At 37.4% G+C, this 14,079-nt stretch overlaps 1 long non-coding RNA gene across 1 annotated transcript; it reads left to right on the plus strand.

Moving 5' to 3' along the window:
• The first annotated feature begins 8,282 nt into the window (after positions 1 to 8,282).
• LOC134317835 (uncharacterized) lies at positions 8,283 to 10,775 on the plus strand. The gene is made up of 3 exons (XR_010013287.1): positions 8,283 to 8,385; positions 8,656 to 8,732; positions 10,211 to 10,775. It is a non-coding gene; the product is annotated as an uncharacterized LOC134317835 (long non-coding RNA).
• The last annotated feature ends 3,304 nt before the right edge of the window (positions 10,776 to 14,079 follow it).

The following is a 14,079-nucleotide window of genomic DNA, read 5'->3' on the forward strand; positions in this document are numbered from 1 at the left end:
GTCTGAGCACTGACAGGCTGACCCCCCACCTTTTCAATCTCTGCAGCAATGCTGACAGCCCTCCTGCGCCTATCTTTCAAAGACAGCAGTTGGATGTGACGCTGAGCACGTGCACTCAGCTTCTTTGGACGACCAACGCGAGGTCTGTTCTGAGTGGACCCTGCTCTTTTAAAACGCTGGATGATCTTGGCCACTGTGCTGCAGCTCAGTTTCAGGGTGTTGGCAATCTTCTTGTAGCCTTGGCCATCTTCATGTAGCGCAACAATTCGTCTTTTAAGATCCTCAGAGAGTTCTTTGCCATGAGGTGCCATGTTGGAACTTTCAGTGACCAGTATGAGAGAGTGTGAGAGCTGTACTACTAAATTGAACACACCTTCTCCCTATGCACACCTGAGACCTAGTAACACTAACAAATCACATGACATTTTGGAGGGAAAATGACAAGCAGTGCTCAATTTGGACATTTAGGGGTGTAGTCTCTTAGGGGTGTACTCACTTTTGTTGCCGGTGGTTTAGACATTAATGGCTGTATATTGAGTTATTTTGAGGGAAGAATAAATTTACACTGTTATATAAGCTGCACACAGACTACTTTTCATTGTGTCAAAGTGTCATTTTGTCAGTGTTGTCCCATGAAAAGATATACTTAAATATCTGCAGAAATGTGAGGGGTGTACTCACTTTTGTGATACACTGTATATATATATATATATATATATATATATATATATATATATATATAATTTATTGGATATTGTGAGTATGTGACACTTACCTGCACATACTGGGCTTGGTTGTTCCTGAACGGTTTGCTGGTGAATGACTGGAGGTATTAAAACTGAAGTGACAGGCCTATTCATGTCTGGTGGAGTCACCTGTGGTGCCTCTGCAAAGTGAGGCCTGGCTCTTTTGGCAGGAGGTTTATAAGCTTTCTTTTCACCTTCACTTTCACTGTCAGATTCGAGAAATCTTCTATTTATCCTACAAATTAAGGTTTATTATTTATTAAGTACATATTTTCAGTATTCACGTATAATTGAACTTACATAGTAGACATACTACTACATACACATTGCTTGCAAAAACAAAATGTTATACAGTAACTCCAAATACAACCTGTACACTACAGCAATTACAGTGTGGCCATTGAACCATATATCTTGTAATGCATTTTTATATGTGCCCCTGAAACATTAATCATTATAAGAGTACCTTCTGATTCTTTTTTTTTTACAGCAGGTACATTATCTTCTTCTGCTGTCTGTAGATCTGACACAATTTCTGCTCTTGGCAGCTTGCTTCTAGCAGCTTGGAAAGACTCTAATAAAATAGAAAAATATATGTAAATTATGTGGACAAAGATTCACTATATATATACAGTGTATCACAAAAGTGAGTACACCCCTCACATTTCTGCAAATATTTTATTATATCTTTTCATGGGACAACACTATAGACATGAAACTTGGATATAAGTTAGAGTAGTCAGTGTACAACTTGTATAGCAGTGTAGATTTACTGTCTTCTGAAAATAACTCAACACACAGCCATTAATGTCTAAATGGCTGGCAACATAAGTGAGTACACCCCACAGTGAACATGTCCAAATTGTGCCCAAAGTGTCAATATTTTGTGTGACCACCATTATTATCCAGCACTGCCTTAACCCTCCTGGGCATGGAATTCACCAGAGCTGCACAGGTTGCTACTGGAATCCTCTTCCACTCCTCCATGATGACATCACGGAGCTGGTGGATGTTAGACACCTTGAACTCCTCCATCTTCCACTTGAGGATGCACCACAGGTGCTCAATTGGGTTTAGTCCATCACCTTTACCTTCAGCTTCCTCAGCAAGGCAGTTGTCATCTTGGAGGTTGTGTTTGGGGTCGTTATCCTGTTGGAAAACTGCCATGAGGCCCAGTTTTCGAAGGGAGGGGATCATGCTCTGTTTCGGAATGTCACAGTACATGTTGAAATTCATGTTTCCCTCAATGAACTGCAGCCCCTTAGTGCCAGCAACACTCATGCAGCCCAAGACCATGATGCTACCACCACCATGCTTGACTGTAGGCAAGATACAGTTGTCTTGGTACTTCTCACCAGGGCGCCGCCACACATGCTGGACACCATCTGAGCCAAACAAGTTTATCTTGGTCTCGTCAGACCACAGGGCATTCCAGTAATCCATGTTCTTGGACTGCTTGTCTTCAGCAAACTGTTTGCGGGCTTTCTTGTGCGTCAGCTTTCTTCTGGGATGACGACCCTGCAGACCGAGTTGATGCAGTGTGCGGCGTATGGTCTGAGTACTGACAGGCTGACCTCCCACGTCGTCAACCTCTGCAGCAATGCTGGCAGCACTCATGTGTCTATTTTTTAAAGCCAACCTCTGGATATGACGCCGAACACGTGGACTCAACTTCTTTGGTCGACCCTGGCGAAGCCTGTTCCGAGTGGAACCTGTCCTGGAAAACCGCTGTATGACCTTGGCCACCATGCTGTAGCTCAGTTTCAGGGTGTTAGCAATCTTCTTATAGCCCAGGCCATCTTTGTGGAGAGCAACAATTCTATTTCTCACATCCTCAGAGAGTTCTTTGCCATGAGGTGCCATGTTGAACATCCAGTGGCCAGTATGAGAGAATTGTACCCAAAACACCAAATTTCACAGCCCTGCTCCCCATTTACACCTGGGACCTTGACACATGACACCAGGGAAAGACAACGACACATTTGGGCACAATTTTGACATGTTCACTGTGGGGTGTACTCACTTATGTTGCCAGCTATTTAGACATTAATGGCTGTGTGTTGAGTTATTTTCAGAAGACAGTAAATCTACACTGCTATACAAGCTGTACACTGACTACTCTAAGTTATATCCAAGTTTCATTTCTATAGTGTTGTCCCATGAAAAGATATAATGAAATATTTGCAGAAATGTGAGGGGTGTACTCACTTTTGTGATACACTGTATATATATATATATATATATATATATATATATATATATATATATACTTTTTTTTTGTAAATATTTGTAAATCCAGATATATAGCATATATGTCACAACAATGATTTCATAACTAGTGATTATTTCGTTGTAGAAATGGGGTCAGAACTGGTTATATGTAATGTATTATGTATAATGTATACAGTAGCAAATTATTAAATGTGTTGGAACAGACCTTTAGAAACAAAAAAAAATACACTTTTAAACCAAGCAGGTTTTGTCTAAAGAACAGAGAATCCATTTAGGGACTTGAGTTAAAGTAAAGGACAAAGTGCTGTAAAGAATTTTATATATCTTTTAAAGCCTCTGTGACACATACGGTAGCACAGGGAATTATGGGTTAATATAACAATGTCAAGCTGCCATTACTGGTCATGACTAGGGCTTTAGGTCGGACAGTCCGGTTTTTCAGCTACCAGTCTTCCGCCCACTCAACGCTAGGACTGACACTTATTAATCCTCCTTTTGGAGTGAACTGGTTACATTTTTGATCAAAATTATCTGTCATTGGCTACATGTCAAAACAAATGCTTTGTATTACATTGGTTTAACAGCCTCATTTGACTGCGTATAGTGCTACCTATCGTGGCTCACCCACCACTGGCCAATCGCAGAAGGTCCGCCCTCTAAATGCTAGTCTGTGATTGGGTGGTTGAATTTCGCCCGCCCGCTCTGTTCTGCATACACCTCTACTTGGGTCAATTAGTAAACTTTTGGAGGCAGCGAGGAACAGACTTAAATATCAAAAGTAGACACAACATATGGTGAGTAAGACAGTAATTTGTTTGTTGTTATCTTGCTTAAATTGGTCAAAAACTGTGTTATTTGGGTTTGGGGGTGTATTGTCTTCCTTTTTGTTTAAGTAGTGTTACACTATGCTGTTCATAGTCACATCTACATTTTGTGACACACCTCAAATTTTCAGCGGCAGGCTGAGAAGGGTCCACCACCCAAATATTACACAGTCAAGAGAGGCTCTGTGGTCAGAAACCGACCAAAATTAAACTGGTACTAAATAAGTATTTATAAAATGAAATATTAACTTGTTGGCCTATTACACTCACTTACCACTTGTATATAGAACACGGACAGCAAATGCATCCCAGTCTACAGTTGGTACTTCTTTGGAAATTACAGCTGCCCTCATTCTAACCCTATTTTAAAATTTTGGCCATCTGCATATATCATTATTTACCCAGTTGTCTGGTACAACCTCTACTTCCTTTGTTGTATTAAATTCAACAATGTGATACATATCTGTATAACAGACAGGAAAACAGCATAAAATATGAATTTAATAGATACATATTATTATATTTTTACACAATAGATATATTCCAGCATTGAGCATGTACACAAAAATATTTATATCATATGCAATAAACATTAACAAAATCATTAACAATAAACAATCAGCAGTAATGGCAATATAAATGTATTTACATATTTATGAGAACTACAACAAAGATTTATACATTCTATTATTTACCTGTACTAGTTCACAAAGTAGCATATGAAAAGTGAGTAGTGAATATTTAAGTTGTGGACCTTAACAAGTGATTCTGTACAATTCAAGTATGCATTTATTTAATGGATGTTTAAAAAAAAAAGTTTAGGTGTTTGATGCTGTACAATTTGTATTCAAACATTCTAGGTAACATGAAGCAGGGGAATTGCTACATATTTTTGATGAAGAGGAAGAAGTACATATTTCTGTAAGCTGTCACTGACAACGGAATATTTGAGTTCAGGAACCAAACAAGAGACTGTATAGATTCCAACATCACAAGATTTCATTGGATAATGAAAAAAAGGTTCTCTGCACATGAAATTTTGATAAACAAGAAAAGTGGTTCCCTCACTGACAACAATATTTAAAACTAATGAAATGTCACCATTAATTCTCACACAGTTGTCCGGTGCTACACATCTGATGTATATCTTGTTTAGACATATTTGTTTGTACTGCTCGGTCACTGATGTAAGATCTGTTGGAACTGGACCATTTTGGTGTTTCTTTTTGCACATTCCAACATGAGTATCAACAGTGTCTTCAGTCAAATTACTGTCCATTTCAGACACCCGTCTTACAATCTGAGATACAGCATTTTTGGGATTTCTGATGAGTCTTTTTAGTTTACTCAAATAATTTTCAAAGGGAAATCCTGAAAAGATATCTAAATGGCCATGCACTTTCACATCATTGCTTAAGTGAACTAGACTGTGTACGTTGTATACTAACTTATCAGCCCCATAAAGCTCACTGAAATGTTCAACAAACAAATTCAATAAATTGTTAGCAAAATCAACCATTTGAACACTCAGTGTTGGACATGCTAAAATATGTACAGCCACAGAAAGCAACATAAAATTATTGTACATCTGAGGGTGTACACTGTCTTTGAGAACTACCGGCCCAGTGTATAAGAGGAACTGACGAAACTCAGTTGCCTTCCACCTGTATCTGTCTTCAAGTAATCTAGGTTTCCTAGCAAATTCTGTCAGAATGAAAGGTCCAAAACTGACAAGATGCTTAGAAATTTCAGTCACTGTCCTAGAAGACATTCTACAGTGTAGTGGTCCATTAGTCCATTGTTCTAATAAATTCCGTGTAACACCTAAGCAAACCAAATGCATGTAGTCATGGGGAAACTGAGATACCATTCCTACTAATTCTTGGAAAGGAGAAATGCTAAAATGATGATCTTGATCTGTCATTTCCCGGAAACTTTCATCTGTTCTCAAAGCTGCATGTTTTTGTGGGAAAGTCATTCTATGCTGAATATATACACCTGACTGGATACATTTATCACACCCAGAATAACCTGTGTGGGACTTAATACCCTTGACAAAGGCTCTTGCTGGTGCATCACAGATAACTGCACTCACTTTTAGGAACAATCGTTTCCCATTATGCATAAATCCTGATTGTAACTGTTTCAGCTCTGCAACAACCTCTCCCAAATAAACAGTTAAAGATGTTGGCTTTGAAACTCCACCATAAAGAGCTATTAGGAAAGGCTGTCTATGTAATTCATGCACTAGTCCTAAGACAGGCCAAAGCTGGTATTTAGAGCTTTTGAAAAGTGGCAGACCATCAATGTTTATTTGCATTTTAAAAATGTGGTTGTTCTTTACATGTGTCCCAAATCGCATTAGAAATGACATTAAGGTGGTCAGAAGCCCAAAGTAGTGATAGACCCCTCCTGCTTTCCTTTGAATCACATACTTTGTCTTTGTCCCAAGTAATGTCCTAGCGTCCTTTGGCAAGTAAGGATGGTGAATTCTAAGAATAGACAGGAGGGCAGAAAGGGCAACTAATGTTACACCAAATTGTACTGCCCATTTTGCCAAGGATGCAACTAGATCAAGCCTGTGGTCCTGTCCATCAAAGTCATCCTCACACTCACTAACTGAGTCTTCACTGAATTCATTATTTAGATCATCATGACCTGAGCCACTGTGAAGATTTTCACATTCATTGTTTGTGTCAGGGTCTACTGGCATAATTTCATTTATGTCAGTGTCAACATTGCTAGCTCTATCAATAGCTGTAAAAAGGGTCTCATCCTGCATTTGAGAAAATAATGTTTTTAAACGTTTTGCTACATGTTGACGGGATTTACGTCTCATATTTGAAGCTGAATTGTAATTTGTCATGTGAGGCTCCATGTTTGTGTCTCTCGCTGCAGCAATCAAAGACAATAGAGAAGTATTTGTACACCATCACCAGGATCTGAGAAAAGTCAATACACTTTGTTTCACATTTTATGTTTTACTCAACAATGTTCATGTTTGCACTGAAAGCTGTTATTCTAACGTACTAACAGGGAAAGGGGTGAGGAAGATATTGTAATGATGTTTGTAACTAATGAAATTAGTTATTAATGTGTTATTTAATGTATTTACATATCATAAAATATCTACTTTATACACTCATCAAAAGTGTTTGGACTTTTTTGTGTTATCCCTTACTGTTTCTGTTTTTTTTAAGAGGCACTGCATCTAGAGAGGGCTGAAGTGCTTGTTATGTTTTAAAATATGAAATGGTTTAAAAAAATAGTTGCACCAAGAAAGAATCAACCTACAGTAATGAAACTTGGTATGTAAGATTGACATGGTGAGGAGGACATAAGAATAATTCCAGTTTCACGCTCGGCCGTGCATGTGACGTCAAAAGGAGGAGCCTTATCGCTGTACCTGACTACGCAAGGTCATCTTGGTGCATGTGCTTATTTTTCCCTCCCGACTCGTGCTGTTATGTTGGTTGCATCTTTTGTAAGCAAAGTTAGTCTTGGTGAAGAGTTCAAAAGCAATTGAAAATGTGTGGAATGCTATTGGACATGCTATGAACACTCCACCCCTACCACATAATCTGCAGGAATTGCATGAAAATATTTGAGTTGCACACTATTTGGAACCTCTAAACTCCATGCCGAGACATTAAATATTTAAGCATTTGTTGTTCCTGGTGACCGTTATCTTCCTTCAGAATATTATTCAATCCTACACTTCCTCCTGGGTGCAATATTTTTATGGTGATGGGTGTTATTTCTAAGTAGAAAACTTATTTTAGAAATAATAATGTATGTTTTTGTAAACATCTTACCAAGGTCAGTGTTGGTCAAATGACTCCGGAGTGCACAAAGAGTAACTGCAAAAATGTAAACACTTAATTAGTTCAATCACTCAGTCAAGGAAATCCATAAAGACGTGTAAATATAGGCTTTAGACATGATACTGTGCTTTGTCTTTGTAAACATGTTTTCTGGATTAATGTATGCCAGCCAATGACTGTAAAAAGTTTTTGTAATATTGTCTACTGCCAAAAAGAGGGCGCTAAATCCAGCCTTTTAAATACATCACACCCCTTACTCAAAGGAGAAGGATCACCAGCTCCATACAGCTGTAGCTGTGACGTCTTCCCTTAACGCCGGCACAGGTAACTAATGTAATCGTTGTGAAATCGTGTGTTTGTAATTTAACTTAGCTATGTTGTTAGATGGTTTATATCGTATTCATAATAATAATGTTACCTTTAGATGTATGTTTTAAGTTATTTCTGATAGCCTTTTGCTAAGTATTGCTGGCTGTACAGTTAGCTTAACTTACCTACCAAGTTAGCCTTTTTGGCTAACGTTAAAACATAACTATAATTAAATTGTTAATGATAAAAAACACAAAATAATTTGATTATATCTATTGTTCTGTTACTACAATATATCAGTATTATTAATATAATGTTTTGGTATGTTTTTTGTCCTAAAGAGCAGCTGTTAACGTTACCTTGAAATCTTCAGTGAATAACTGAAAAAGATAACGGTTTTTTATTTAAACTCTACTACATGCACGAGGAGCTCCTCACACTTGCCTTCAGGTACCTTTTATATTGAAGAAGTGAAGTGATTCTGTCTGACACCACCATGTATTAACGTTAGAGAAAAAGTTAAAAATCACTTGCCAGTACGTACACCTGGTTCAAGTCAAACAAGCTTATCAATCGACTGTAAAATACTTTTACACATACATTAACAACTATTAAATTGTATTTAAAAATTGAGAATACTGAGTAAACTGAGTATACTGATGTATACTAATAGTTTACATGTTTATGTATTTTGTAATAGTGAATATGAATTTATTACAGTTCACATCTGCGCTGAGGTTGCATGGTCCAGGTTTTCAAGAATGAGTTCACTACGGATGAGCTGCGCACGTCTCCAGGTAATCTATAAAGAGGTTTTTTGGTGATTTTTTTTGTGGAACAGTTTAATTAAGCATCGATAAAATAAGAAAAAGCCAACTTTTAACTGAAGTAAATTTTTTCTGAGGTGTGAAAGGCCCTTATCATGAGAAATAAACAACATTTGAAGTGATGAAAAGTAACTTCAAAAATTCACACACAGCGAGTTGACATGATTAGTACATGACATGGCTTTTAATGCACTTAAAGGGTCAGGTATGTGGATGATCCATGAGTAAAGATTAAAAGCATTGAATGAGTTCTATGTAAGTGTTAAGGAGGCTCTGGGACATCACCCGTTCCCAGCTGGGTTAAAACTGTTCCTTGGCGCTTGATGGAAAAAGCAGTGTGGTGGAACTCTTCCTGTCAGAAAGCAAACTCAGACAATTATTTTTCAATCACAAACATCAGTGATAAAGTTTTACAATAATCTCAGGGATAGTTTATATAATGCTCAAAACATGTTACTTTGGCTTGTTCTTTTACTGCGTCTGTGCAGATATCCACATCAAGGGGTCTTTTTCTTAGCATGTTGACCCTTCTCCACTTGCGGCGTAAACAGCAAACTGATTGGTTGTTTATGCTAAAGGGCGGACACATGTATACATGCACACAATTCTGAGCTACAGTTTGTAAACTATGTTGCTCGTTGCCATTCATACAATGTAATAAACATAATAAGTTGTATTTCACACTCACGTTTTTGTCAGTTTGTTACGATCCCACCTTGTATCTAGGGGTATGTGGGACCAATAACGTGGCAATTTGCTAAAACCAAAAGTCAGAGAAAATAATAAAAGTTTTTTATTTACAAAAGAGCCATTAAAAACAGTCACAAATGCTAAAATTGTTGTTCTCTAGTACCAAACTGGACGGCACCAAATAAATCAACAGAACATAACACTGTTCTACTCTAAGTAACAAGACAGATAGCTACAAAATAAATGAAAGAAACAAACAAACCCTAAGCTTCCCTGTAGATGCAGGTAAAATACCCAAACTGAAGTATTTCCTAGCAGAAGAGATTAAAACAGCTACAACTAAAAACACAGTGCATGGGTTGACACCAATCCCCCCCCCCTCTCTCTCTCTCTCTCCATCTATCAGCCATCTTGATTTCCTGCTTTTAAATGGTTGCCTCCCCAATTACTCCAACCAGGACTCTCAGTGGGCAGCTGATTCCACCTGATTTGGCTGGGGTAAAGAAAAAAAAAACAGAACAGTTGTACATACAAACATATAGATGCATTTAAAATAACACTCAAGTTTGAAAATAAAAAACTGAACTGTTGGGCCTCTGAACAGTACTGATCATGTTCCTTTTGTAGTGTGTGTGCTTAGTTCTTAACCTGCTGTAATTTCAAGATCTGTGTCTTTTGCCTCAGATGTGACAAGTTGATTTGTGGTACTGTTTAACATTGCTTTTTTGTCTAATGTTTTATGTTTTGTTTTTTTTCAGTGAATTTTGAATTTTACATGGTGATCAGCTGCATCCTATTATCATCAGCTTTCCTGCTACTGCCATGGGGATTACTCTTAAAGTTTCAAACTAAGTATGATATAGTTGTGTTCATTGAACTAAGAGTTTATAGCAAACAATTATATTGTGCCCATATCAATATATAAATACATATGTGTACTTTGTAGCTGTACACTTTTAAAGATTATGGCTTACAAATTAAACTGTCCATCATTATCAATTACCAGATATTATTTTCCAACAAGAGAGCCACTGTTGGCTGAACCTTTTTTTTTTGATAGACTAGTATTCTGAACCTATATACCTATATAATATTCTCTCTCCTTCCACCATGTCAAAAACTGTATATAAACAGTAAATTCCGATGTCGACAGTGTGTATGTATGTAGTGTGTGTTGGGGCAACAAATATGTGAAAATGCCCAGCAGTGCGTCCTCAGAAGCAAGATAAGTAAGCATGTTAATTAAATTTAATTGAGTTGGGTTTATTTATTCATAATACATAAACAATTTTGTTTTTGCACACATTAAACTTATGGTGTCAAAATATAATGTTTTATAATAAAATAATTTATCCATATTTCTTAAATGTTTTGTGGTCTTTTGCATAGTTCAGCTTGCCAAAATGTGCACAACTGCTGTGTGTTTAATCATTTTATGTTTACATGGTTTTAATATGGATCATAAGAAAGGAACATGGATTGAAGGAAAAACTTCAAATTCATGAAAAAAGTTCTGGAAAAACTGAAACTCATAAAGTGCATGTAAAAGCTTTTTTAGTTTATCAAAACAAAAAAAAGCTATCAATGCCATTTTCATACCTCATTTCCTAAATGACTATGTGCATCGAATAGCCAAGACCAATGCAAGAGGTTCCCGTAAGCCATTTATTTATTAAAATTGTATTTAGTTATATAAACATATATGGTTTGTTAAGCACCTAGAAACTTTGTCAGTGTGAGCCATGATGATTGCAAAAGACAGCGAGTAAAAGGTTCTTTTACATTTATTCCAGTGTTAAAGGGAAGTTGCAAGCTTGCTAAATAACTTATTCTTCAATTTAAAAACAATCTCTGATCAGTGCATGGTGCTAAAACTTGGCAATAGCATCGCCTCAGTCAGCCGACAGTGCCGACATGCAGCCGTAATCGGGCCAGATGCGGGGTGCCGTAATGTAGCCGAGGCTCAGTCAGCCGACAGTGCCGACATGCAGCCGTAATCGGGCCAGATGCGAGGTGCCGTAATGTAGCCGGGGCTCAGTCAGCCGACAGTGCCGACATGCAGCCGTAATCGGGCCAGATGCGGGGTGCCGCAATGTAGCCGAGGCTCAGTCAGCCGACTATGCCGACATGCAGCCGTTATCGGGCCAGATGCGGGGTGCCGCAATGTAGCCGAGGCTCAGTCAGCCGACAGTGCCGACATGCAGCCGTAATCGGGCCAGATGCGGAGTGCCGCAATGTAGCCGAGGCTCAGTCAGCCGACTATGCCGACATGCAGCCGTAATCGGGCCAGATGCGGAGTGCCGCAATGTAGCCGAGTATCAGTCAGCCGACTATGCCGACATGCAGCCGTTATCGGGCCAGATGTGGGGTGCCGAGCCGACAGACAGCCGACACTGCCGAACCGGAGCCGGAATCGGCCCAGATCTATCTTGCTAGCTGGGAAGGGTCCACTGTATCTTTTTCTAATCACAAAACAAAGTACCTTTAATCGTGAATCATGGTGCTAGTTCTGATAAATCAGACATACCTTTTAGAACTGAGGAGATTGACTGGCTGGCCATGTAAAATGTATATTTATTTTCTATGTTTTTTCATCAACCACTTTATGCTGGCCAGGGACCTGGCAAGCCTAGTTCCGCCTGAAACACTTGTTGTGAAGCAGGGGTAAGCAGGGTGCTTGTGTATTAGTGTGTGAGTGGTTTATCTCTTCCTATATGGCAGGCATGTCCAAGGTCCGGCCCGCATCTTCTGTCTTAAATTGCATTACTTGTGTCCCGTCAGCACAGTCAAATAGGAAAAAAAAATTTCATCACTGTCCGATGAAAAACACGTATCTCCACTTTTAGCGGTTTTCACTTTTTTACATGTGTTGATTTATGTGTGGGTATAAATCTCTGTCTGTCCATAGCAGCGAATATCAAAATGACCCATGAAAAGATGAATGAAAGCACGCAATCTGTTTAACGAGTATTTTCATTGGCTAGACCTGTCCATCAAAACCTCATATCTCCTCCTCCTTTCCCTTCGGTACTGTTTAAGAAAGAAGCAAAACTTGTTTGCTGTGTGATGTTTCATCTCAACAGTTTATTCAGGTTATTCAATGGCATGGTTGTAAACATTATGATAGATAGATAGATAGATAGATAGATAGATAGATAGATAGATAGATAGATAGATAGATAGATAGATAGATAGATAGATAGATAGATAGATAGATAGATAGATAGATAGATAGATAGATAGATAGATAGATAGATACTTTATTGATCCCAAAGGAAATTAAAGCCCCAGTAGCATACTACAACAAATAATTAACAGTACAAAACAAAAGCCAACAGAAAAGTAAAAATACAACCGAGTCTTTCTTCTGATTAACATAAAATGAATAACTGGTAACTGTAATGATGCATGAGGTATATTGCTAGTGTAAAAATTGAATAGTAATTAAATTATTAAATTATTAAATAGTAACTAATTAAATAGTATTAAATAAGTGACATGTGACAATATTGCACAATAAGGCCAATATAGCCAAATATATACATACACATATACACCCATATACATACATATACACACATGCAAATACATACACATATACTGTATACTCATGTACACATATGCAAATTTTTTTAAACACATTGGTATCTGATATTTATATGGACTAAGCGTTACATGGACTGTGATAATTAAGACAATTGAACTTTTTTTATAACTACAGTCAATAACTTGATTTACAAAGTAAAGATATTGTCTGGTAACTTGACTGTTTCAGGTATTTATAGATGTTTAAACGGTTTACATTTAGAACAGTATTTCGCCGTCTTCGCAACACAGTATTAAAAGGTTTTCTTAATAGATCTATGAAATAATCGTATCTGTGTTTTGATGCTTTATTGATGCACAATATTAGATCAAAATATTTTGAAAAGCATAATTTCTGAGTTAGCCAGATAACTTAAGCAAAATGTCAAGGATTGTTTTTTCTCTTTTGACTTATGGTTATGTATGCCAGGAAATACTCCAAAGGTAGCCATGCATTGTTATAGTTGAAAACCTGAATGCTTACATTTGGTTGTTGTTTTTCGTGTGAAAATAAAATTATTAAATAGCGTATTATATGCAAATTTTATTGTTTAAAATAATGTCATCAGGGACTGTTGGCACTTTCACATTATCAAATCTGGCCCTCCTAGAAAAAAGTTTGGACACCACTGCTATATGGTGACTTATAGTTGGTACTTGCAAATTTTCTTTTGTTTAAAGATTGTACTTGGTCTATCCAAGGATGTGACCACGGAGCTGTCCAGTGCTGAAATAAAGAACAGGACAGTAAAATTCAGTACACAGAGGGTTTTAAACTCGCTATGAACATGTTTTACAGAATGTACACTACTGTGCAAAAGTTTAAGGCAGCTGTGGAAAAATGCTGCAAAGTGAAAATGCTTTCAAAAATATAAGTGTTAATAGTTTATTTTGTCAATTAATAAAATGCAAAGTTATTCTAGGTAAATCTTTTAGGTGAATCAATTCTTCTTGGTACACTTGTTTAAAGTCAAGGATTTTAGAATTATAGTCAGGTATATGATTAGTGTTGCAGTGTAAAGTCAATGTAAGGAACACTGCA

This window comes from Trichomycterus rosablanca, chromosome 7, assembly GCF_030014385.1.
Source record: "Trichomycterus rosablanca isolate fTriRos1 chromosome 7, fTriRos1.hap1, whole genome shotgun sequence".
In the NCBI taxonomy this organism is placed as follows: Eukaryota; Metazoa; Chordata; class Actinopteri; order Siluriformes; family Trichomycteridae; genus Trichomycterus; species Trichomycterus rosablanca.